This window comes from Ceratotherium simum, chromosome 8 (genome assembly GCF_057802395.1).
Source record: "Ceratotherium simum simum isolate JZ-2026a chromosome 8, ASM5780239v1, whole genome shotgun sequence".
In the NCBI taxonomy this organism is placed as follows: Eukaryota; Metazoa; Chordata; class Mammalia; order Perissodactyla; family Rhinocerotidae; genus Ceratotherium; species Ceratotherium simum.
The window spans coordinates 48,811,696-48,838,693 of NC_141907.1; the positions used below are offsets into that span (position 1 = coordinate 48,811,696).

Sequence of the window (26,998 nt, forward strand, 5' to 3'; positions counted from 1 at the left end):
CTTTTAATAATAAATTCGCTCTGATAGAAGAAGAGGACTCTGCCAGTAAACGAGTCAGACAGCTTACCAAGAATCCTGGAATTACATGAGCTTTCCAGCCCAGAAATATTGATAGACATAGTCTGTGTATGTTAGTCTGCTTCATTTTATAGCCAAAGAAGTCTTAATTCAATCACTAGGAAATCCATAATTGGAAAGAATCCCATAGTCATTGCTGATATTCTCCTCTAATTATAAGTGACTTTGTGGTGTCATAAGCCCACTTTAAGAACTCTGGATTTTGAAAGTATTCCCAGGCTCCATTAACTAGACCTGGTGTTATCAGAAATTCACTTCTGTTGCCTATGCATTAGAGTGTCATGTAGTGTTTGATATAGTGATATGAAAAATGCTAATATTGGAGTATTTTAATACAGCATCACTTTTGCCTGAGGGCCAAACAGAGGTTAAATTTACATTTCTTGACATTAGTAACTTAGTGGATACTATGACTCACTTTGAGAATTCATTATGATTGTGGCAGGTGATGGTACTTTATTCTTTTGTCATGTTACCATCGGCAGTGTTTCCATACCTGGGCCAAGCTGATAGGTCATTAAGTATATATTCAATTCCCATCGACCTGAAGAGGTTACTTTTAATGAAGAAAAGAGATTTTTTTTCTTGTTTATAACTGTCAGATGTGTGAGTCTCTTATGAGTGGTTAGTGCCAAAAGTTATTAAAGCCAAGAGAAGTTAAATTGGTGATAGGAGATATTTTGAAAACAGATAGTCTTCATCTTCAATCTTCAATCTTCATTGAGATTCTTTCCTGAATGTTATGACCACACTCAAAATATTTTATTTTATTTATTCAAAATTCAGTTAGTGTTTATTATGTGCAAAATACTTTACTGAATGCTGTTGGAGATAAACTAAGCCCCATAGATAAGAAACTTATAATTTAGTCAGGGAGGCAACACACTTGAACAAAGAACAAAGTCAAGTCATGCCAAGTAACCAAATTTCTTAGTTTTTTATAAGACTTACCAAAGTAATAGTAATAAACCTTAATAAATAAATAAAATAATAAATCTTACAAACTAAATCTTGGAATTAGTTTTATTTATATGAGGTATTTAGCAAAATCTCATATGACATTCTTAAGAGAGGATGAAAAAAATGTAGATTAGATTAGATTAGGTCAAAGTATATAAAATTGCCAATATTTGACAGTTTTGATGTGCAAAAATATCAATTTCATATGACTTGACCTATTATAATATAATGTCTTCATAAATGGATTGAATTACTGAACGAGAATAAAGCAATATGTTGATTCTTCAGAGTCAGCCTAGAAAGTGGTCTTCTGGGCGTGTTGATAAGCTTTGTCACTGGCCCTCTCCTGCTCAATGTTTTTAATCAATAACTTTGATGAAGACACAGAAGATGTAACAATTTGCATTGCTGGATGACAGATTATTGGGAAGGAATATACTAATAGACCAGATGATATAATCAGGAATCAAATGGGTCTGGGCAGCCTGTATCAATGATCTAAAATGAAAAAGATGAAATCTAACACAGATAAATGTAAAATCCTCTGTTTAGGGTTGTTCATTTGTTTGTTTATCTATAATTCCAAAATGAGAAGACTCTGTTAGTTCATGTGGAAAAAACAAAAAAAAAAAACTGTTAGTTCATCTTCGGCCAGCAAATACGTATTTTTTGACTCACTCTTTACCAGTTACTGCATAATATACTGACTGGGGATACAATGACACAAACACACTCAGTCCCTATCTTCACAAGCTTACGGGATTTGGGGGACTGCAGATTAAATTTGTATCAACAGTTTGGGATGTGGGGTAGGAAAGATGAATGCAGTCTTCAACTGTAATGATGATGATGATGATGATGATGATGATGATGATGATGATGATAAAGCACCTAGAATAAAGGAGAAAATTTCATGCTATTCCCATTTGGTCAGACCATTTCCTCAGAGTTTGGTTCAGAACTTTTGGGCATCAGCGTTTAGGAGCAATGTCAGTATGTGAGAGTTTGTCTAGTGGAGGATGCTTAGGTTGTTGTGTCTTCTGGGAACTATGATCCATTTGATGAAAGATTGAATCATCAGGATATTTAGCTAAAGACTGTGAAATCTGATTGCCTGGGTTTGCAAATGGCTCCTCCACTGACTAGTTGTGTGACTTTTGGCAAGTTACTTGGCCTTTCTTTACCTTAGTATCCTCATCTATAAAATGGGAATTCTCGTAGTACCTACATCTCGCATTTATTAAGAAGAGTTAGTGAGTTAATATTTGTAAAGACCTTAAAACAAGGAATGGAACATAAGTGACATACACATGATAAAAATGCATAAATGGCTAGATAGAGAGAGAGAGAGAGAGAGATATTATTGATAAATGGATAGGGAGATCAGGAGGGAAATCAAGAAGTGTCTTCAAATATCTGAAGAGAAGTCTGTGGATGAGAAAGTACTAATACTTTATTCTTCCTACAGGAAGCATGAGCAAGTGGTTAGAAACCATAAGGTAAAGACAAATCATATTCTTTTATAAAATATAATTTTAAAAAATTTTAATTCAACCAGTTTTAATTCTGCAATGTTCTCCTCCTTCGTAAATTTTGGTCATTTCCAAAATGATGCAGAATGTGTAAAATTAACTTCAACAACTCTGCGACTTGGCATCTTTCATGTGAAATAGGTGGCAGTGTTTTTAAGGTCTAAACAAATTTCAGAAATATTGTCAAATCCTAACCTGGAAAGAAAATGTATTATAATAATGGTTTGGAACCTAACTGAGTACATGCCATGTTAAGGCATGACTGCCTATTGACTGATAATATGGCTGATTTATGGTGGTAACCAGAAGTTGTAGTCTCTGTTCCAGGAGCTCTCCTGACAAAGATTACCTGAATACACTCAAATAATTTTCTTAGTCTCTCTTTTTCTCTCTTTTACTTTAACCAAAGAAAATCTCATCAGTGTGGTGCTATTACTAACATTATCAGAGATTTCTTGTAGTAACTGGTCATACTGGCAATGACTTCATCTTTTGCATAGTGCTTGATTATCCTTAATGGTTTTAGTGAAACATCTTTTGCTAGCTTTAATTTAATATAACATTTTCAGAGTAAAACCTTGGTTATGAAGAAACAGTGGAGCTTTTGAAATGGTATTTTTAAAAATTACTTCCATAAAGGGGAATTGCTTTTTTTCCCTGGCATGCTAAGCCTACAATATTTTTAGGCTATCCAAAAATAATCCAGAAAAATAAGAGTGTTAGAACATCTACTGACACTGTGGCTCAGTGAGATTAGCTATGTAGTTATATAATTGGACAACAGAGATTTTCCCTTATAAACTTGAAGGCTACATACCTAAGAGAGTTGTATATACTAGCTGGGTGGTATTTACAGCTTCATCTGTAGAATGTTAGTTTTGTGTCTCCATCTCCACTGATACATATCTACATCCATGCTAACAGAAAGCCATTCCATGTTGTTTTGGCTGTTGTTTTCAAGAAGGCTAATTTCTCCTTATGAGAAATGTGTATGGTTTGGGATGTGATTAGTAAGCAGTCATTTTCTAGCATTCAGTAGATAGTTCTCTTAATCTTCTTCCTACAGTTAAAAAATTCATTCATTGATTCATTCATTGAGTGAGGTTATTTGGTGGGCACTGTGGATTTAACACATATAAAAACATGACTCTTACCTAAAATGGACACAGCTCAGTCGGGGACACACACTTTAAATGAATAAACCAGATGGAGAAAGGATGAGAAAAGCTTTCGTAAAATGATGAAATAATACTCAAAAAGGTAAAAGTCTGAGAGACCATGGGAAAAAAATGAGATGTAAGCCGTTTAGTAAGGCACCCTTACTTTAGTGCTCTTGCCATTAGTCAACAAAGTATTGCATTTCCCATGGCTTTTGTTTGTTTTCACTTTTTAAGAAATAACCTATCTGAAAAGGACATCATATTGAATAGTATAAACATTGAATTACAAAAAATTGTAGTTCTTTCCCACAGATGAGCTTATGAACTAATAGGATATTTTTACCCTAAATGATTTTTTGGTCTAAAAATATTCTAATGTTTGCCCATTATGCTTTCACATATCTATTATAACATAATTTTTCAGTTGATAGTTAGATTTTATTTTGAGAGCCACTCAGCTTTCTGAGAAAATAGAATGGAATTCATCATGCAGTACCCAAAATAATCCTTATATTATGATTGTAATAAGCCACACATCCTAAATAGGCTTATTAATTTATTGATAAAAGCAAATACTTTATATTCTAGAAAACTTGTCACACAAAGTGATACTGCTGATACTGATGGCATTCACCAGTGTACAAAAGATAAAGAGAAATCTGGAACAGAAATTAATTAATTAAAATAAATTTGTTAACATTTCTTAATTTCCTGTACTAGATATGCCCTGGGAGGTTGTTAGAGGCAAGGGAAAAATGCAAAGGGTCACTGTTATATCCTATAAATAACAAAATTTTTGAATAACTTATTAACATTACAGTGGAAGGTGTCATTTCTCTTTAATTGATATGTCACATAAGATGAATTATTGTTTTCCACTAATCGCATGTGCTATCCAGGCATTACGGAACATCCTAGAATTCTGTAAAAATTTGCAGTTATCCTCACATTATTTTTCAAATATTCCAGCATTTAGTAAATATAAAAGTACAGTCATGGATTTAAAAAAGCTTAGGCACATGTAACAGTGAATTTGGATTAAATAATATTTTGCCAGATTATATCTAGCACTGTGTTCTTTGAAAATGTTATTGTATGTTCTTTACAATATTAGGAAGTAACACCATAAGCAGTGTTTTGGGGGATTTCAGTATTAGTTTATGCCTGTGAAGGGAGAAAACAATCCAGTGGAATTTAATATCTAAAACAAACCCATTCAAAATAATTCTGTTTTTCTTGCAGTGTACCATTAATTGAAAGCCTGCCAGAACTCCTTATATGTTATTTTCTTTATTTTTTAATAAGATTCTGCCTTATTTCAAAAAGAATTTTTCCACATTAAAATTAAAGAATAAATTATATACAGTAAAATTCACCCATTTAAGTGTAGGTTTCTGCAAATTTTGACAAATATAGTCATAAATCCACCACCACAATCAAGATATCGAATAGATTCCAAAATATCAAAACGTCTAATGTGTCTTACATTGGTACATACAACAGAATAAGAGCACATAAATTAAAACTGAAAAAGTCTAAGAAAAACAATAGAGAAAAGAAAGTGAAGAAAGCAATGAGGCTAAAAAAGCATACTATATAATCTGATATCTGGCCACAATTTTGACAGTAAGAATCTGTTTCTATAAATGAGAATATGATAAAAAATGTTTCTCTATATGTATTTATGGATATATAACTAAATTATCAAATATTAGAATTGAAAAAAATGATTAGATGTTATTGTATCCATCTTCTCTCCCTATACAGAAATATCTGCTGTAATTTCTGTGCCTTGGCCATCCTCTTTCTGCTTTGTGTCATGTGTGTTTCATTTTTGAGAATGGATTCTACTTTTGAGGGTTGATTCCGTTGTTCCAGTGTAATAAGTTCTTCTTTACACTGAATTGATATCTTTCTCTGGACGTTTTACTCAGTTAAAAATTTTTTTGCCACTTTCCTTTGGGGCAGAATGCAGTAAATCAACTTGCTTTTAAATACAGTGGCCTATCACAAATTTAATAATTGCCTCTTTTCAATCTTTTTTTCTCCAGTCTGAGAATCCTTACTTTTCAACCATGTATCTTTATGACATGGTTCTCAAGACTTCTTATCTCCTTTTCTCTTTCCATTCTCAAAACTGGGCACAACATAGAGATATAACATGATCAATGTAGAGGTCGTTTGACTATCACCAACACTAACCACTAAAATTTATTGAGCTTTTCCAATGAACTGTGAGGTTTTATTCTTCCATTTTACAGATAAAGAAACTGGGAGTTACAAAAGTTAAACTATATCTCCATGATCACATAACTAGGAAGCTTAAGGATTTCAATTTACATCTGACTTTGTTCAGAACACTAAACCATTTAATATAGACTGTGATTATATTAAAGTTTAAGCATCTGTATCCTTCTATTGATTCATGATGAGTTTATGGTTAAGAAAACCAACTAGAGCTTCCCAAAATATGACTTCTTTATGTGAAATATCAAACTATCTCCTCTACACTCTATATATGTACAATCCATATTTTAAAACTTAAGTTCAGTCCAGTCAGGGAGTATTAAATGAAGTCAGTTCTTCGCTTTTAAAATTTAAGTGGAGAATCGGAAACATTTTAATAAATTTTAACATAGGAGCCATGATATTAGCAATTTATACATTTATGGCATAAATGCATGCATTAAATCTGTGCTAATTATCTAAACTTTTTTTTTCACTTATTTTCAATATTTTGTTAGGATAAGTATACCTTAAATTTTAGATCATACCTATTGTTGGAGTGAAAAACATGTATTTTTATTTTTTACTGAATTTATGTGTTCTTGGAACACTTTTCACTAAATGATACAAGTAAAAAATGTGGATGTGAGTTGGTCTTTACTTAACGAAAGAGGAAACTCTCAGAGAGAAGAAATGTTCTGTGAGGGCTTTATATGACACACTTAAAAACAGACCAATTAGGGGCCGGCCCGGTGGCACAGTGGTTAAGTGCGCGTGCTCCACTTCAGCGGCCTATGGTTCACAGGTTTGGTCCTGGGTGCGCACCGACGCACCGCTCGTCAAGCCATGCTGTGGCGATGTCCCATATAAAGTAGAGGAATGTGGGCACGGATGTTAGCCCAGGGCCAATCTTCCTCAGCAAAAAACAAAAAACAGGGAGGAGGATTGGCATGGATGTTAGCTCAGGGCTGATCTTCCTCACACACACACAAAAAAACAGACCAATTAATTACCAAATATGCTGAGTAAAGTAACTGCTTTATGACTTGCCGAAGGAAAATCTCAGATTCCACAATCACTTTTTCCAAGGTTTATCAAATATATGGGCCATTATATATAAGAATTTTACTCACTTTCTTTAGAATTTAAAATATATTATTATTTTGGGCTGGCCCTGTGGCTTGGTGGTTAAGTGCGCGCGCTGCGATGCTGGCGGCCCGGGTTCGGATCCCGGGTGCGCATTGAGGCACCGCTTCTCTGTCCATCCTGGGGCCGGGTCCCACATACAGCAACTGGAGGGGTGTGCAGCTGTGACATGCAACTATCTACTGGGGCTTTGGGGGCAAAAAATAAAAAAAAAAATCTTTAAAATATATTATTATTTAGATTTTCTGATTATGCATAGGATATTATTGCTAAGTAATAGCATACTGAACTTTCTTTTAATTAAGTTGAATTTTAAGTATTTAATTGGTATTTCATAACAAAAATGACTGCTAGTCCATTCTCAAAGAATTCTCTAAGGAATGAAATGTGTCTTCATTACCAGCAAGGTGTAATTAATTTTTAATTATTTTCACTTTTGCCAAAATATGTTCATACACTAAAACATACATTATGTAACGCCAATGCTAAAGGTTTCAGAAAGACACTGGAAAAGTGTTGCATAATCAAAACTGGAGAGCCATAAAGTGCAAACACATAAATGAACCATGCCCTTTTCTCCGCACCTATTATTAAAAATATGATGAAAGTTTTCCTATTTGAATCTCTCAGAAAATGAGTCATTCTGAATAGCTGAATTTTCCATCTAAATGAGAATATTTAAGCACTAAACATTTAAAACACATTTTAATCATTTTGGCAAGATCCTTTTTGTAATTTTTACACCAAACTTTTTTCTCTAGCAAAGCTAACTCAATTTAACTTTTAACTTTACCTTGGTCACTCAAAATTTTCATTATGCTTGTGGATTTTGACCTGTCTTACATATTTCATATTTAAATTCCTGGTTTCAAAATAAATTTTTACTAGGTAATTTTTGTTAATTTGTGTTTGTTAATACTAGGTTATTTTTACTAGGACATTATGGGAAATTAAGCACTCATAACTTAAAACATATATTCATTATGAACATTTACAGTTCTAAATTAAACTTTGAGAATATCACACAGCTCCTATGACAATAGTTGGCTATACTTTTATTTATGTAATCATAAGTTGCTTGTATTACACTGAGTTAATGCATTTGTCATATTATTTAAAATAAGCAAAAACAAGCTAGAACAGTGTTGACAGTAAAATACCTCACTTGCACCTATTCTCCTCAAATTCTGATAGAGTAGATTTGTTTTTTAAATCATATAACCTTAGAATCCCCCTTTACACCCCCTGTCACTGTTCTGGTTCAGTCCATTGATTCTCTATTCAGGTTGTGGGGGGGATTATGATCTGATAATCACCTGAACACACATCGGGATTCTGAAACCCCCTCATCCTCCAGAGTTTCACCTGTTGGGAATGGCTACTATGTGAATGACTGTTTCTGATGGAAGTATGTCTTTCCTTTAAGTATCTGGAGGCTGAAAAAAGCAGGAGAACTGTTGGTCCAGGCTCCCAACATCACTTGCCTATTCTCATGCAGCAACTAATTTAACTCCCAGCCTCCAGTCTCGGCATACTCTTCTTCATCCTCATTCCCACTCTGTCTGTCCTCCACGCAGCTACCATATATTTCAAAAACTCAAAACAATAATTCAAATCCTATAGTTTATTTCTAGACTTCTTATTGCTTTTATGATAAACCCTATGAAACCTATCATGAGAAATATGACCTCAACATATAGGCCACAGCATGAACAATGTGCAGCATAATTTCACCTAAATTTATACTATGAATGAGAATGCATTTTATATAATTTCTAAAAAGAAGAACATTAATTTAAGCTTAAGTAAAAAAAATAGATTTTAAATATATCAATGAGCAGGAGAAGGTAGAATAAATCCCTAATATATAATGATCAGCACATTGAATCATGGGAAATCTATTTTACAAAAAAAGGATGCTAGGTGCTATCTCCATGATGTTATGGAGACACAGTCATAGTCGATAAGCTTATATTTGCAGACATAGTCATAGTTGATAAGTTTATATTGCCTTGAGAGAACCAGGTAGATCATATTTATTTTTGTAGTTAGATGAGTCTTAAACATGTGACCTAGTTTAGTTGACAATACTCACACAAAATGTTATTTAGCCATTTCTCTGCTTACAAATCTAGTTACCCAGGGGATGAGGGGAAGTTTTGTCACCTGAACATTAGCCAGGAGGTCATTTTGTCCTCACAAGGTAAGGACGTAAGTGGATGAATTATTACAGCATGCTGTCTTTAGTATTTTTTCCATTGTAGGAGTTTATACCTTTGTGATGTCCTTTACTAACATATTCAAAACAGGAAGGAAATTTCTGCTCTTAATACTTTCTGAAAAGACCAAATTCGTTGGTCTTTAAACCAATTAATCTGAAAAGAGAACACCTGTCTCTTCTTAAATAATGAGTGTGATGTTTTCCGATGAATTCAGTTTGAGATAATGCTAATCTGAATGGCCATGATTCATGTCTAGTTGTCTATTTCTTCCAATTTGAAACAAATAAAGCTTCCTGTTATTGAGGTTCCAGGAAAGGAAAGACAAGTGATTGTTCACTTGCCTGTGGAGATATTCTTAGTCAAGAGGAACTCAAATATACTTGGCAATGATTGACTGACTTAAAGAATAGGGTAGCAGAGTTCTAAGAGGCACTTGCTCATTTATAAACCGTAGAGCCTAAATGAAGTAAACTGTTGGGTGATGGCTCTTTCAGTTTTCTGTCATGTTTGCTTGTGAACTAATGACCATTTTGAGCATAGATCTTAACTACAAATTATTCTAAAGGAAATCACTTTTTGCAGTTGCTTTCACAATTACTTCCACATGAATAATTTCTTATCTCTTAACCTCTTTTCATGCCTAAGCGGCTCAAAAAATTCCTATGCAATAAATGCAACTTACATGAATAGTTTTATGTCAGGCCACTGAGGAGAAATTGAAGAGCTAGTCATTGGGTTTTTTGTATATCAAATCGAAACAATACTAGCTATTTTCTAAAAAATGAAAAAAAATCAGTTTTAGCTCAACCTAGATTTAAAATAGAACAGATCAAGAATGATTAGAGAGCAACTACTGATTAGAATTCTTGAGTTTCATTCCTTTTAGTTCATATGTGACCTTGAGGGAGTCATTTAACTCATCTCTACCTAACTATGACTGGAGAGTACATATATTATGCAAATTTTGAAAATAAAATATATGTACATGAAGAAAATGAGTCAGTTTTCTGGCCTACCGACTACCATCTGCAATTGAATACTTTTCAGCTATTCACAATAAATATATATATAAATATACATAAAGAAAATGAGTCACTTTTCCAGCTTATCAACTATCCCCTTCAAAGTAATACTTTTTATCTATTCATGGGAACTTCCATTGTTTCTTAGAAGTATGTCAAGTTCAGAGAGCAATCCAAAAGAACTACTACTTTTTGAAAAACGATCACTTTTTATTTCACTCCTCCAAGCAGATTATTGTGCAACTGTGTTGGAAAATACAACCATAATCTGATCCTGCTCGTGTCTCTTATTTCATATCCCACTTCTTACTCCTTGCAGTTTGCACCCCAACACAATAAACTGTTGTGGTCCCTGTGCTAGTTCATGCTAATGAATCTCTGCACAGGCTGCTACCTTGATGCTGCCTCTCTCTCTCCTCACTCAGGAGGCAAACTCCTCCGTACCTTTTAAGATTGGGATGATCATACAATTTATCACCCAAATTGGGACACTTGAGAAGAAAAAGAGAGCTAACCAATCAGGAAATCTGAAAATAGGTGTCAACAGGGCCGTAGGGTCACGTTACTTAAGAGCCATCTGGAGCGTTATCTCCTATGTGACGGTTTCTTCCTAAATAGAGATGCTTGTTTCCTATTTTTGTTGCTGGTGTACCTCTGTTATGGCACTTCACACATTGTAAACTTATTATTTGGATACATCCCTGTGTCTCCTATTAGAATGGGATCTTTTAGGACAGGTTCTCTTGCAATAATCATTTTGAATCCTCATCATACTCTCTTCACAGGGAGACTCAATTTCTTTTCCATCCTAACATATCTGGGGAACTTTCTCCTCTCATCAGTGTTTGTGCCTCATTACAAGAGTAATCCTTGATGGAGATGGATTGAATTGAAGATAAAGGGATCAAATCAGAAACTGAAGTCAGGGGCCTGGCCCAGTGGCATAGTGGTTAAGTTTGTGCCCTCTGCTTTGGTGGCTGGGGGTTCACAGGTTCTGATCCCAGGCACGGACCTATGCACCGCTTATCAAGCCATGCTGAGGGAAGGCGTCCCACATATAGAGTAGAGTAAGAAGGGCACAACTATTAGCCCATGCCAATCTTCCTCAGCAAAAAGAGGAGGATTGGCAACGGATGTTAGCTCAGGGCTAATCATCCTCACAAAAATAAAGACGGGGAAAAAAAAAGAAAAAGAAAAGGAAAAAGAAAGAAACTGAAGTCAGAGCTCTTAAGAAATTAGAAAATGCCCTGAAGGTGATTCCGAGGGACACGGGGCTAGAGAATGAACCAGTGACTTAACACATTATGTGAATTTAATAAATATTTGGTGATGAATTAATAAAAGAGATACTTATTCTAAAAATAATACTTGATCAAATCTATTTTGAGGGAAAAAGACTTTACTGATTTCTCTTTTACCTCACTTTTTTCATGCTAAATCTAAATGTCTCGCTTTTTTTTGTATTTGTTATTTTAGTTTATTGTTAGTTATTTACCAGAAAGGATTTGAAATTTTTCCTTAGAATAGTTTAAACATGAATGGATCTCATTCTACCAAAGTAGAAACAGATTTCGAGAGCAAAAGAAAAAAGAGAGCAGTTTGAGCCCTTTTTATATTCCGGGTTTTATAATTGAACCATATGATTTTGTGGTGGAGTTGTTTTCCCCTTTTCTTTAGAATTTTTAAAGTTCAGCATTTTCAGCCTTTCCTCTTCTTTTTTATTCTCTCAAGTTGGCTTTACCTTTGCTTCTCAAACACAGCATCCTTTTGCTTCTCCAAAGGATTAAAGATATTTCTCAGAAGCCTTTGCCTTTTTTTCCTTACATGACTAATTCAAATGAAATTTAGTGATACTTTCCTTCTTTCAGTTCTTTGATAGCTTTGCATCCACAGAGAAGTTAAGCAAGGTGAATTTATAACATAAGAAAATCAGAGTTTTGATTAGAACTCTGATGTCTAAGAAGAATATTCAGACTTTATGATGCATGATGACTAAGATTTTAAAATATCAATTGTTTAATTTTAGAGCAATATGGAAATTAAGTACCTTATAAAAGGATATTTCTATATCAAAGCTCTTAGTATTAATTTGGGGGTCATATTTTCTCTGAAATTACCACAGATTTGAGACAGAGCATGTGGGAAAAAATGCTCAATTTAAACTGAGCCCTAGTTTCCTCATTGGTTAAACAGAGGTAACTATGGCAACTACCTCATTTATCTGTTGTGAGGATAAAAAGGAGATTATGAAATACTTAACAGAATTTAGCACAGAGTTAAATATTCAACAAATGTCATCAACATTATCATTATCTTCATTTTTATATTATCTTTATAACTGATAAAAACCCAAAATGCATATTCCTTTTTAGATTACATTTGACTATCATGTATATGGATTCTCAATTTTTAATGGATGGGTTAATTTTCTCTTCCATGTTCAACTGGCTTATCAAGAGCCATGTCATTATTAATCTTAAATAATTAATGTATTGTCATTCTTGTTAGCTATTTTATTTTCATGCCCACCTCTTGTGGACTTGCTTTGTGACTTTAGAAAAGTCGCTGGATCACACCCATCTATTAATATAGGAAGGCATAGCCTTCTATTACATTTGGCAAGTGGAAGGGTTAGGATGATCAAAGGAAGCCTAGAAAAATGTATCTCAGTCTTTATTATGCATATGTTGTTTCATTTCAACCTTTGCACCTTATGGACAAAATCAAGAGCATGCATTTTCTAAAGCAACTAACTCCCACTCTCTTGTCTCGTGTTGTACTGATTAGTAGTAAAATAACAAGCGGGACCATCAACAATTACTAAGTTTAAAACTTCCCCGAGCTAATATCACACCAAATCACATGGGAAACTTTTATCATTTCTGAGTCCTATAGTATGTGACTGTCCCTTATGACAAAACTGAGCAAACAATAGGTATACACAAAACAGCACCCACAATACTGTGTGTGTGTGTGTACATGTATGTTTATGTGTATATATGTCTCTGAATGGAGATCTCTGATATAGGACTCCCTCACGTTAAATGCAGCTGCATGAAACAAAATGATCTAAACTATTTTTGCCAAATAATTCCTGGCAAAGATAATATCGTACATCCGCCTCTGCCTTATTTAGCATATTTCTTTAAGCAGAGAAAGAAAAACCCTCTTGGAAGGTTCTTTCTAATGAGTTTAGGGTATCAGATATTTCTGCGTCAGCAGTTATAGGTGGCATAAGAAGAATTACTGCTTCCTTTGCTGTGGCATTTAGATAAAGACTTAGAAGGTTAGTAGCAAGAATAATAACTACAATTATGCCAAGTCCTCTTCTTGGTATATTTCATATATTGGCTCCTTTAACAATCACAGTAATTCACAGACACAGATCAGCAAACTTTTTCTGTAAAGGACCAGATAGTAAATATTTTAGGTTTTGTGGACCACATATGGTCACTAGTCCTGCTGGTGCTGCTGCTGGTGTTCCTCCCCTTCCTCCTCCTCCTTCTTTCCTTCTCCTTCTGCTTCTTTTTCTTCTTCTTCTAACCTTTTAAAAATCGAGAAGCAATTCTTAGATCACAGGCCATGCAAAATCAGAGCATGGGCCAGTTTTGGCCCACGGGCCATAGTTGACTGACCCCTGCTCTGTGAAATATCTAGCATTATCCTTGTGTTTCAGATGGGGAAATGGAGCCTCTGAGAGGCTAACCAACTTGCCCAGTGTTCCTCAGTTAAAGATAGTGCTTTGATCCTCAGCTAAAAATACCATCTCCAAATGCCATTTCCTGATCACCAGGCTGAAATGTCCTGTGTTCAAAGGCATTTGATTAGCTGTGCTGGAATTGTCTCGTTTGCCTCAGAGGAAACAAGTGTGAGTTAGTGATGATGCAAACAATGATGATGACAAGAGTTCAATGTTCAGGTGCTTATTATGTGATTTTTTTTTTAAACACTCACCATAATCCCATGAAATGGTATTGTCAATGTTTGCTTTTTACAGATGAACAAACTGGCACTAAGAGATTAATATACCCAAGGCCACTGAGTCCATAAGTGATGTAACTGCGATGAGTACACACAGGTCTTGCGTCTCTAAAACCTGTGTTCTTAACCATGGCACTGCACTGCCTCACCACTGAAGCTCATATGTTCTGGGATATGTGACTTTGATTAGAGTTAGTGAAACCTATCTCAGCTCAGCCTTGTAAGGTCTAGCAAAGGCTAACCTTCTTAAACATCTAGTAACAGTGAGCAAAGAAGTGAAACAGAATCAGGAAAAATATATATATATGTATTTCTTTTGAAGATTTCCCTAGTGAGTACAGTTGAGGCAGGACCGGAGCTGTCAGCATGGGATTCAGCAGGAATGACTGCTGTTTTGAAATATTGAGTGACACTTTGGACACTGGGAAAACTTGGCGAATTATTTTCATGGGTCTGCCTTAGGGGCTTCATTCTTGTCTGTACCATCTTTTTTGGCTGTCTCTTGATAAGAAGCAGAGTGGCATTTGGACAAGGATACTATCCATAAAGTTCTCAACATCAACTGAGATAGATGCTGGTGTGGTCATAAAAAGTTAATATCTGGCCATTGGTGTATTGAAAATAATTGGCTCAGAGCCGAGAAGCAGCTGTTCAAGGTAGAACTAGGAATCCTTCACGTTGTTTTGATAAGAAACCTACCAAAATCAAGAAGTTCTCCTGGGATTATCCTAAAATATAACTGAAGATACTTGTTCAGATATTTTGGGTCATTTTCTAATAATTTAATTTCTTTTAGTGGGTTGTCATGAACAGCTAGGTTGGGACTAAACTCCTCTAGAGCCTTCTCAATATTAGAGCCAATCAGAGCCATCAAACATAATTCTAAGGAGGATTTTCATGAAAATGATTCTTCCATGTGTATAATATTGTCAAGATAATGTGATGACAATATTCTGGAATAACTATTTTTTTCCTTTAAAAGTATGCCTTGGGCCGGCCCCGTGGCTTAGTGGTTAAGTGTGCGCGCTCCGCTGCCGGCGGCCTGGGTTCAGATCCCGGGTGCACACCAATGCACCGCTCCTCCGGCCATGCTGAGGCGGCATCCCACATACAGCAACTAGAAGGATGTGCAGGTATGACAGACAACTATCTACTGGGGCTTTGGGGGAAAAATAAATAAATAAAATCTTTAAAAAATAAATAAATAAATAAATAAATAAATAAAATTATGCCTTATGGCAGATAAGTCAAATTGCTTTTTTGTGACCGACTTTACTTCCTCAGCCAGTTCTGGTACTGATCTCTTCCTTCATACTTGGCTTATATAGATGAGTCTGCTGTCTTACACAGTTAACTGTGCAATTTGATCGGGTTTAAGAGATAATTGAGAAGGTCTGCTAGGTTCAAACTTTCCATGGAGTTAGCGCGGTGTCACTTTTGATGTTGAGTAGCAGATGATTCAGCCCATCAATATTTGACATTGCTTTTTTGGTTTTGCACCTGTAGATAAGACCTCTGCACAGATAATCTACTTAAGAATGTCCTTATTTTTAGAAATGAGGTTAGTGATTGGTACTTGGTAAAGTCATCACCAAAATGGAGGCTATAGATGATGGCCTTTGGAAGGTTTATGTGATTTTTTTTCTTGAGATAACATTTCTATGAGCATCAAGCATTTAGAACATCAAGGCTATATTTGAGTACAGCACCAGTACCTGATGTACAACATTAGTGATAAGAAACAGTGGTTTCTGTACATCATAACATGGAACAGATTTTGAATTAAGTTGAGGGGATTTAAATTCTATTCATTGTCTAGGCTTTTATATTTTTTTTTAATAGAATCTCACATTCATCTCATGAAAGTAAGGTGTTGGGTTATAGAATAAAGTGAAAAAAGCAGCATCCCTTCATTGAAACCATAGCTTCCTCCGACAAGTAGAACCTTGGACTGCCACATTCTAGATCACTGTAGCAGTGAAATACAAAAAGAAAAAGGTAAAGATATGATGATGCCTCATGGTATAAGGCATCGATTGCTCCTGCTGTACTGAAGGAGGATAGAGTAAGAAGTCTAGCGTGGCTGTGTAATACAAGCAGCTCAGAGTAGGATTTGTTCAGGGTCTTGACTGATGCCTAGTGTCCCTAAAAGCATTATCAAGGTATCACAGTACTTCAAACCTGTTGAATTTTGACATAATTAATTTTTCCAGAAATGAATATGCTCCTTAATTTTTTAATGATTTCATGTTCTCTGAATATATGTAAAATAATATGCATGAGGTTTCTCTCTCATAATACGTGAAGTGATTTACCAAGTTTCTCTGTTTTTTATTTGTAGACATTGCTGTACAAAAATTCTAAGATGTCTCCCCTCTATTATTAAGTAATAAGCACTTTAGGAGCATTGATAACAATTTTAAAAGAATCATATATTTGTCCTCTAAATATTCCCATTCAAAAAGTAATATATTAAGACGTTAGTTGAGTTATATGTGGCTGAATTTTTTTTTAATTTTTTTTAATTTTATTTATTTTTTTTCCCCCAAAGCCCCAGTAGATAGTTGTATGTCGTAGCTGCACATCCTTCTAGTTGCTGTATGTGGGACGCGGCCTCAGCGTGGCCGGAGAAGCGGTGCGTCAGTGCGCGCCCGGGATCCAAACCCAGGCCGCCAGCAGCGGAGCGCATGCACCTAACCGCTAAGCCACGGGGCCGGCACAATGTGGCTGAATTAATTGTATTGAAATCATGGTAGTAAATTTTGGAATGGCCAAGGGAAAAAGCTGACGTGATTAGCTTCCTGTTATAGTGTACACTCATTAAAGGAAGAAAATACTTCTGCTTCCCAGACACACATGCACATGTCTGCACACACAGTATTAGTCAAGATGCTTTTGTTTTAAAGTAAGGAAAGCCCGAATCAAATTAGCTGAAGCTGAAATTAGGAATTTAAACTCTCAAATAACTGGGCATCCAAAGAGTGAAGCTTCTTCAGAACTAAAAAGGAGGTTTTCATATTCTGGAATCAAGGCTCTGTCTCCCGCAGTCCCCGTACTCTGCTTGCTTCTGATTGGCTCCTTTTTTGGATACACTTCTTCCGCATGACAACAAGATGACCACTGGCATCTTCAAGCATGTATTTTTCATGGAGCTCAGGTTCTCATAGAAGGAGCATCTGCTCTCTCTATTAGCACTAGCAATTTCCAGGGAGGAATCTGAGTGTCTTCTAATATGTTTGATGGAATCCTCTGAGTGGCCAAACCTGGGTGATGAACTCACCTCTCAGATTTTAGAGGATACTGGAGAGGGTCAGCTCTACCCAGTGTATTTAAAGTGAGCATGATTAATATTGAATGCGATATGTATCTTGAAAGAAAGGGATGCTAAAGAAAATAGGCATATAATTCTGTACAACAAAAAAATCATCTAAATTTACACTAGTAGAAGTGTTTTGGTTTTTATAAACAGGTCCTTGGAGTCATGTTTATTGTTTCTCGGCTTGTTTCCCCAAATATAAATCTTAAAAGAAAATCCTTTATGAATAAGAATTAATACTTTAATCTCACTTGAGGTAAGCTAAAATATCTCTTATCAGAGGCTGTTTCCTTGAAGTGTGAAGGAAAAAAATAAGACTACAATATGCAAAATTTTCAGCAAAATAGAAATATAAAAGCAGCCTAGAGATTCATTTATTCATGCATTAAGTTGCAATAATGAAATAAGATGACCTTTTTACAACTATGAAAATAGTGTATCTGTCTCGTAAAGAGGAAAACAAAACTATCAAATAGTATGACATAACTATGAAAAAAGATATTCCTATTAAAATCTAATATACAGTATCTTAAAATCAATCAAACTCTATACTGTTACTTTATAAATATTTTCACTTCTATTACTATTCTTGCTTTTTATAGATAACTATAATATAAATGCCTGGTACCTCCAAATTATGCTAATAGTGCTTCCTGTTCTTTGAGTGTAAAGCTAAATTCTAACTTTTCCAAATTCCTTTGATTAAGACTGCAAACGTAAAAGTGGGATAAATCTGTCAAAAATGAACAATTTGCACAAAGAGTTCAGATTTTTCAGCAGACAGCATTTTAGCACACAGTGGGGAGTTGTCAAAATTTCACTACAGGCAGTTTCATTCCATACAATGATATATTTTAGAGTTTATTGAAAAGAATTAGGTGGTAAAATTCACTGTCGTCATCCTGGGAGAATATCCATATTCTTTTATTTCTCTATGTGCTGATTTGGTCTTATTATGCGTGGGTCATTCTGATCCCACTTTTGTAAGCCTGTGCATGCAATACCTTTGCATGGAATTTAGTGAATGCAAGTCTTTTGGGCATATATTGATCTCAGTCAACTAGCTAAACATGCTGGCAGGTCCTGCTGGGCTGCCTTCCTGAGAGATCCTTTCACAGATTGCATGGATTGATAAAAAGGAAGGAGAGATTCTGACCTAATTGTGGAGAAAATAAGCGTCTCCCTGTCTCTTTTCTTTAAAAGAACAGTTAATTTCACAAACAAACTTTACATATATTCTTGTAAAAACCTTCTCTGATTCTTCATTATCTTGCTTAACTATATCATTATACATATGAAGAATGTCTTTGAATATTGGACCTATAATGAATATATTTGAAATTTTCTACTCTTTTCTGAAGTAAGCTGAGGTACATTTAGTTTACTATGACTCTAGTACCCCAAGGCCTCATTCTAATTCTCCTATACGTAGATGTGCCTTCTCTAAGATTTACTGACTTAGGAGCTGAGAGGAAAAAGGCCTGATGGGCGTCATTTGAGAGTAGCAAATGATGAGTACACGTGGTGAGTAGCTTTGACTTTGAGATCTACATTGTCACACTTCTCCATTGATAGCATTTGTTCAGTCAAATCTGGGCTGCTACTTTTCATATCTTGGACCCTTCCCTGGGGGCAGGGGCTAACGGGGAAGGTGTTAGCATTTTGTTTCTATCCACCTACAAACCTTGTTTCAGATACTTTGAACATGCTCTTTTTGAGTTAATGTTACTGGATGTTTTCTGATCTATCAGCGGGGAGGTCAAAAAAATTTAACATGTCATGTTTTTCTTAGCATGCTAGGATAATCTTTGAAGCAGAACTTTAAAAACATAAGCACAGCAGGACAGCTTCCTGACTGTACTCTAGGGAACAAACCTCTTTGTTGTGAATACCCTGGTCTATGCTTTTCCTCTTGCTGCTTGCTTCTGTGGTTCTAGAAGCAAATTTTCACCTGCTGGTTCCCCTTTGAAACAATTCTGATATCACTTTTCAGGCACCATAACCCTTTCTCCTAAACACGTAATTTCAATCTTTCCTTTATGGCATTAAGTATTTTCAGTTCTGTTAAATACAGATAAATAATAGAAATATGGTGCCAATTTATCCAAGTTTTTCACAGTTTATCATAATGATGTAAGCCACTTAATAATTATATTACTGGGGGAAAATAAAATTGGTAAAAGTACATTAGAAGAGTAATTTTTAAAAGAGCTACTTACATAAATGCATTGGGTAAAGTCTGTATTTGGAGAATTGGTATGTGTCTCATTTGGTAGAAACTTTTTCAAGAAACCTGTGAATGTTTTCTGCAAGAAATGAACAGGCTGAGTTAACATAGTTACCAAATTTGTAACACTTCTCAATTAAACAAAGTTAGTTGCACTATGAATTTGTTTCCATTTTTGAAAGAATTTTTCCCAAAGTTTTACTATTTGTCTTGTTTATGATTTGAAGTGTAGGAATTTTGACATTAGTCTTAGTTTCTTTTATGTCATTACTGTGAATTTTCACCAGGAATGTATTGAGTTCTTACAATGTCTAAGACATGTGAGTGGGTCCTGGGATGACAGAGAAGACATAGAAACTGTAGTTGATATGCTTCCAACCCTCGTGGAGTTTTATATCTGAATTGTTCTATGTAAAGTTTTCACTAAATGTGTTCATTTAGATTATTCTTCCAACAAAGGCAGATTAGAGAAGTGAAAGGATGTTTCAGTTTTATTATTTATAAAATTATAGCAAATGTTAAAACAAGTTTCAGAAATCCTATAATAATTTGAGAGTAACCAAGGTGTATATGTGTGTGTGTGTTTATGTGATTATAAATATAAATATACACACACATTTGCTATTCACATTTTTCCATGTAGTATACAATGACTAGAGAACAAAAATTTTAAGTATTATATAAATTTTCATAACAGAGAAAATGAGTATAAAGCCTATTTCACCCTTTTTGTTTTCTTAGAATTTGCTATCTAAGCTACCTGTTGAAAAAGGTTAAATAATTGCTATCTTCTTTTAATGTTAAGTTTTGATAGGTGAATTGAATTATAAGTAGAAATATGGATTCAAGAAATGTATAGGCTATGCCCTTTATGTAATTTTTGCCCTAAATAAAAAACCGTGGAAAACACCTCATCTTTTTCTCTCTCTTAAAAAGCATTTTATAATATGGTGAATCATATTTCCGCATATCACAAGGAAATTAGGAGAACAAACATGACAAATAGCTTTAGTCTCACGGAGTCGCAGCATCCGCCTTGTAATCATTCCTCTGCCAACCTTTCCTGAGTCACCCAAGGAGATTTTAAGTCTCTGTTATTAAGGTTATTTTTGTCTTCCTTATAGACAAAAAGTAATAAGTATTTATTGAACACCTACTGTGAGTCACACACATATTTATTGGGCTCTCTTAGCAAATGGATTTCTCAATTAAATCTCATAATTTTGTATCTCTGATTGTAAGTACTAGAGTTGACAGTTCACTGGTTTATTTCCAGTACCTGGTATCAGTCTCATAGTAGGCACTCATTAAATATTGTCCAAATGAATAAATGAGCAACTGAGAGAATTAATAAAAGCTCATTCGCAGTTCCTTTCTTTCTCTTTTGCCTTTTTTTGGGTTGAAGAGTTATTTTACTCAGTCTTTGTAAGCTCCAGGATCAATAACTGGTATAAAACTAACATTAGATAATTTATTTAAAAAATTTATGATTTTAGAATGACTCATTCTTGTAGAAAGATATATCATCAAGAAGATCATATATACTTCATTATCACATTTCTGTACAGAATGTCTGTTATATTCTTAAAACACCATGAAGTATCTGAATACTAACAAGGAATACAGCTGGTATATAACAGAAAATTGAAATCAAGCTTGCCTACATTTTAATATTCTACTACACAATCAGATTCTGAGTGTCAGAGACCATGACAAAGAGTGATTCCAGGTCAATCCAAAATTCTCAGGTCTTAATTTCCTCCCACCAAAAATTAGGTAAAAATAATAAAAAAGAAAACTTCAAAAAATAATTTATTTTTCACTACTTGTGTTTATCATTTTTCTTTACTGATGAATGAGATGTCAGAAATGCACAACACAGCAATGAAATAACCCAAAAGGAAATATTTATTAAAGGAGTAGGCAGGGTAAAGAAACTCACATTTAATGAACCTTGATTCTGTACTAGACTCTAATAATCTTTATGCCACTATTAATTTCATTCTCACAGTAAATCTGTGACCTACATAATTTCAAAAAAGTGGATTGACTAAATCTTACTTTTATACAAAACTTTATTTTCCTATATTGCAGCATTCCTAGCCCTATTTTGTTAGCCAACCAAATTTCTACACTTTCTGTATTTTCTATCATAAAAATAGAAAGATCAAGAAAAGAGGAGGAGGTATGAATAGGCAGAGCACAGAGTGAAAATACTTTGTATGATACCATGATGATGGACACATATCATTATACATTTGTCCAAACCCATAGAATGTACACCACCAAGAGTGAACCCTGCTGTAAACTACGGACTTTGGGTGATTGTGATGTCAATGTAGGTTCATCAATTGTAACAAATGTACCACGCTGGTGGGGGACGTTGATGATGGCTGTGCATGGGGAATGGAGGCAGGGGATTTATGGAAAATCTCTGTACCTTCGTCTTAATTTTGCTGTGAATTTTTTTTAATTGCTCTGACGATATCTTAATAAAAAATATGTGTGAAGAAAGACAGACTAGTATAGAGGAAAGAGCCCATGTCTATGAGTCATATGACTATTATCCTTTGTCTGCCTATGCCTTTAAATAGAGGGTGACTTTAGATGTGTCCTGTATTTTATCTGGGCCTATTTCCTCCTTTGTAAATTATAGCCGTTGGGCTAGATAATTTCTAAAGAAATCATTTCATCTTTTTGATTTCTTGTTTTGTCTAATTAACCATCTCATTATATATAGTTGTGTTTTATACTTATCATTTTGTTGCAATCAAGTCATTACATGACCTTATGAAATGTTCTCCTATTTCTGATTAAAAGAATGTCAAGTTATCTGTGCCATAGGTGACTTTTTAGATCATTGTACATTCTTAATAATATAATACAGGGATCTATAGGGGTTAGAAAGTTGTGGTTAAACAATTGAAGCTCTAGAATGACTTTTTAGAGCAGGCTTGGCAAAATGCAGAGTATTAGTGTGTTTTAATATGACAACAATTCAAATAAACAAATATTTGTGTGATTGTGTGTGTGTATGTGTGTGTGTTATAGGGTCATAGAATAACTCTACAAAGATACACAGGGTACTGGAAAGAGAGATTGCCTATGGGGAGGTCATCAGGTTGGTGAGAGGCTATCATTTTATCCCAGTTGAATATGTACCTTGTAAATACAGTATTCAAATAATTAGTACACTTAATAAGAACAGGATTTTTTAGAATTAAAATAAATACCAGTTATTAAGTTGTGTATTAGTTTTCTATCACTGCTGGAAAAAATTACCACATAGGTAGAAGCTTAAACAATGCAAATTTATCATCTTACATTTCTCTAGAACAGAAGTTTGACACAGGTCTCACTGGGCTAAAATCAGTTCTTTCTGTAGTCTCTTGTCATTTTAAGCTTCTAGAAGCAGCCACCATTCCTTGGTTCTGGTCCCCTTCCTCCACGTTCAAAGCCAGCAATGGCTCGTCTAGTCTTTCTGACATTACATCACTCTGACTTACTCTTCTGCCTCCCTTTTAAGAACTCATGTGATTAGATTGGATAATTTCCACATCTCAACCTTAATCACATCTGCAAAGTCCCTTCTGCCATATAATATATTCACAGGTTCTGGGGATTAGGAAGTAGACATCTTTGGGGGACCAATATTCTACCTACCACAAGCTCTAAGCAAAATATCTGAGGTCACTTTAATTCCTAAATCAAAATTGCTCTGGCAGTGAAGGAGGCTTAGAAACAGCCTCTTGTCTGTCATGTGTTAATTGACCCACTGGAATTATTGGCCCCTGAGTTCATTGCCAACATCACAGTTCTGGTGATTAGATTTGCCTATGTTAACCAAATTTTGACTTTTCTAATCTAGCTTGTCATGCTCCCCACCCTGAACACTAACACCTTCAGTGGAATAGGCCCGAATATTAACCGATTGGATATTAAAATATTTTCTTTTTACTCTATTGTTTGCAAAACGTGAGCTTAGTACAATGGTGGTAAAGAATAGGAAAGATGTGAGAGTGTGTGAGTGCGTGGCAGGGGAGAGGTCCACTTCAATTCTTTTTACCAGCTTTTGGAAATCACAATGATTCAAGGGGATCTGTATTACTCAACCCTAATAACCTTTTCTAAGGAATCCGTTAAAATAAAAAAATACCAGGAGAGGGCTAATATAACTACCCTCTTTGTTAGGTAGAACATAATGTTTTGCTCATTGTCTGAGAAGAGTAATTTTAGAATCCTGATTGTTCTGTGATTTAGTCTTTTAGTAATGTAAACACATAATTTTGGGTATCCTGGAAACAATGAACTAGAACTTTCTAATGTTTTAGAAATTATAGTATATTTGCCTTCTCTCCCCACCCCCGTGGGTATATTTATAGGATGTGGGGGCAGTAAAGCTATATAGGAAGAACATAGTCTCTGGATTTGAAACTTGATTCCCACATACACTATTGTATAACTTTGAAAATGCACTTAACTTTATGGAGCTTTAGTTACTGCATTTTTAAAATGGGAGACAATAGTTACCTCACATGGTGCTTCTTAGTATTAGCCTCTTAGAAAATAACTGTTTTTATTAATATGATCTTCAGTTTTCTAATGTATTCATTCCTGTTTATTTTTGAAGGATTATAAAAAACTAAAAATTCAGGGAAGATAAATGCTCTGATTTCTTTTTCTTTTTCTTTTTTAAGTCTATTGTTGTAATGCTTGCTACAGTAGGTTTTTGAGACTTCATGGAATAATTTTTGAAGTGGTGCTTCCAAAATTCAATGTTTGTCATTTAACTATCAAGTCTATTTCTCATGCTTGTGAAAGAAAGAAAAGCATTTGTATGGTTTTATAAAATAGATTCCCCTCTCTATCTGTGAGTACCAGAATTCATCATAAATATAAAGCATTCCTCAGTCCCACACACTTTCAACACTGGGACCAGTGGAATATTTTGCAGGCTAAAAGGATTCATTTCTTTGAGACTTGTTAATTTCTTCTTGACAAGTGCTTTATTGAATTTGACATTAAATCCATTTTTCATGATAAAGCTTCTTAATTTTTAGGTATCATAATGCTATTATGGTTATTTTAAAAGAGCACTTATAATTTGTAGACACATACTCAAGTAATTTACAGATGAAATTATATGATGTCCAGAATTTGCTTCAAAATATTCTGGAATGAGAAGGGGGCATGGGAGGGGAGAGATGAAACAATATAGGCCCTGAATTGACCATTGTTGAAGCTGGATAATGGGCATATATTCTTGCTTTTTTTTTTGTACATTTCTGAAAATTTTTATTATTTTTTAATCATCTTTTTTGCCCACCCTCCACTGTGGCTCGCTGTCCCCTAGCCCTCTTACTCATATGATCTGCAAGCATCCGCTCATGATGTTCCTTCTGCTGCCCTATGCCCGCCATAGTCTTTCACTAGATGACAACTTGCTGTTCCCTCAGTCTCAGCTTTCTCCAGGTACTGTGCTTCCCTCCCTTCACTTACCTCAGCTAGATGCTATTGTTGTGCTCTTTTGTCTCACCTCTGTCAAAGTACATATCATACTTCACTGTATCTAATCCTGAATCTAAACTGAAATCTCTCAGTGGAGGGATCATATTATCTTGTTTACATGGTATTGTTAATATTGACCACCAAAGGGAGTGGGTACTGAAAAAATGCTTGCTGGATAAAATACACTCATATACACACACCAACAGGAAAGTTACCTTTGCTTCAAATTACTCCATCCATTTTCTGTGTGACAAGTAATATCCGCTGGGGAGAAGCCCATCAGTGACCTTTGCACCTCCATCAATGGCTTTATATCCTCAATAAGTCAAGCATGTAGTTGTTTCTCTGCTACCTCATATTTTCCTAAATTCACTGAAAATAAGTATGAGTAGTAAGATGAAGGGGGAAAAGAGCCAGAGTGAAAAGATGGGTATCAAATTGGCAACTGTACAGTTCTTCTCGTTGATGATTACTTTTGATTGGTGTTTACATCTTCACCTGAAAGCTCACTTTCTGACAGATGGTTATAGTCAGACTGGGATTTGAAGACAAAAAAAGCAAGCTATTATAATGCTAAACACGCCCAATTTTCCATCAGCACAAACTACACATTGACCTCTGGTATTTTTTTATCAGTAGCTGAGATTATTTTTAACAAGAAATTAAACTTTTTTTTTTTTTTTTGAGGAGGCTTAGCTACTTTCAGAGTATGTGAAAAACTTAGAAAAATTCCATATGCCATTCTTTTTTTTTTTTTTTTTTAAAGATTTTATTTATTTTATTTTTTGCCCCCAAAGCCCCAGTAGACAGTTGTATGCCATAGCTGCACACCCTTCTAGTTGCTGTATGTGGGACTCGGCCTCAGGATGGACAGAGAAGTGGTGACTCGATGCGCACCCGGGATCCGAACCCGGGCCGTCAGCATCGCAGCGAGCGCACTTAACCACCAAGCCACAGGGCCGGCCCCATATGCCATTCTTAAATGTAGTTTAGTATAGGTTCCCACATTCCACATGGAATCATTATTGTTGTAGGGCAGAGAGATGCAGAGATATAACTTGCTATTGTCCAAATGATTTTAAAAGGAAAATAACAGTGTTAAAAACCCCAGAAGCAAAAATATGAGATCTATTTTATTGTTTTTAAAGAGGGGGAAATGTCAGATCTCTAGAGGAAATAATCAAGATTAGCAGTTGAAAATTTAAAGCAAACAAACAAAAAGAAGGCATACAATCTGCCTGGAGGGCCATAAACTATTAAACTTGTTTATAGCACTATTCAGAAAATGAGGAAAATTTGAGTTGAAAGATGGTGTAACTAGAGAAACCAGTGGGGACTTTATGGCAGTAAAATATGTTTTTACTTTAGGAAGAAAGTTATGTTCGTTTTCGCAACTGTATATCTCCATATTTTATTTATGTCTTCTTTTATTCATTGGTCATTGATGACATTATTAATATGCCTATAGATATGTGTAAAATTTGAAATATATGCATGAGAAAAAAGCATCTGATACCGGTACATTTTGTTCTTTCATTCTTAATTATTAAAATTAGATCTGGGCCCTTATCTATACTTTTACCTTTTTATAGTTTCCTATAAAAGTCAGATATTATCTCG

The 26,998-nt window shown here is 34.8% G+C and overlaps 1 protein-coding gene across 19 annotated transcripts in view; it reads left to right on the forward strand.

Annotated features, from left to right (window-relative positions):
* ADGRL3 (adhesion G protein-coupled receptor L3) overlaps positions 1 to 26,998 on the forward strand; it is an 812,769-nt gene that overhangs the window by 511,621 nt on the left and 274,150 nt on the right. The window lies entirely within an intron of this gene.